This window comes from Terrapene carolina, unplaced genomic scaffold (assembly GCF_002925995.2).
Source record: "Terrapene carolina triunguis isolate 2854851 unplaced genomic scaffold, T_m_triunguis-2.0 Scaffold31328, whole genome shotgun sequence".
NCBI classification, from domain to species: Eukaryota; Metazoa; Chordata; order Testudines; family Emydidae; genus Terrapene; species Terrapene triunguis.
Window position 1 is genome coordinate 541 of NW_020695679.1, and position 1,152 is coordinate 1,692.

Here is a 1,152-nt window from a genome sequence, read left to right on the forward strand (position 1 = left end):
GTGCAGTTTTACTTCACCTTCTCCATGGGAGCCACCGAATGCTTCTTCCTCGTGGCCATGGCCTTGGATAGGTACCTGGCCATCTGCCACCCCCTGCACTACCCCGTCCTCATGTGCCCCAAACTTTGCTGGGCCCTGGTGGCCTCCTGCTGGCTCTCTGGCTTCCTGTGGTTCATAGTGCCTGTTGCCCTCATCTCCCAGCTCTCCTTCTGTGGCTCCAACACCCTGGATCATTTTGTGTGTGACCCGGCCCCATTACTGGCTGCCTCCTGCACCCCAGCTCCCCGGACTGAACAGGCCTGCTATGCCCTGAGCTCCCTCATCATCTTCACCACCGTCCTCTTCATCCTGGCCTCCTATGGGCTAGTCGTCAGGGCAGTGCTGAGGCTGCCCTTAGGGGCCAAGCGACACAAAGCCTTCTCCACCTGCACCTCACACCTGGCTGTCGTGGGCCTGTTTTACGGCTCCGTCATGGTCACCTACGTCAACCCGGCAGCCTCAGGGGACAGCGGGAAGGTAGTGACGCTCTTCTATGCGGTGGGGACCCCGCTGCTCAATCCACTGATCTACAGCCTGAAAAACAAGGAGATGAAGGAGGCTCTGAGGAGGACACTGCTGAGGGAGCGGTAGGGGGTTCTGCTCTGGCCCAGTCTGCAGGGACTGGCCGGTCACGGGAGTAGGCAGAGGGGTATGGAGCCTTTCTCCTCTGGGGTTGCTGACTCCAATCCTGCAGGGGGAACACAGGCAGCATTTTGCATGACCTCTAGGAGTCACTCGTAGTATAAAAATACCTGTTTGATGATACAATCAGAACACAAACAGGAGCTGGGGGAGGTGTGTGTGTGTGTGTGTGTGTGTGTGTGTGTGTCCTGGCTGGAGGAAATGAGCCCTGCTCAATGTGTGTGTATGCAAAGGACAGGAGAGCAAACCGATTGTGTGTTCAGGGAGGCTGGCTTGCATCTCTGCCCTTTTTGTGTAGCTGTATTTCAAGATTGTTACCTGCATAAATGTGGTATCACACTTAGATCCAGAGAGCAAAGTTCTGCTCTCCTTTTCTCTGCTGGCAATCAGGAGCAACCCCAGTGATGTCAAGAGATTGACACCTGTGCAGCTGGGACCAAAATCATGGTGATATTATATTTGTATGTTACA

The 1,152-nt window shown here is 55.0% G+C and overlaps 1 pseudogene; it reads left to right on the forward strand.

Moving 5' to 3' along the window:
- LOC113409228 overlaps positions 1 to 630 on the forward strand; it is a 959-nt pseudogene extending 329 nt beyond the window's left edge.
- The last annotated feature ends 522 nt before the right edge of the window (positions 631 to 1,152 follow it).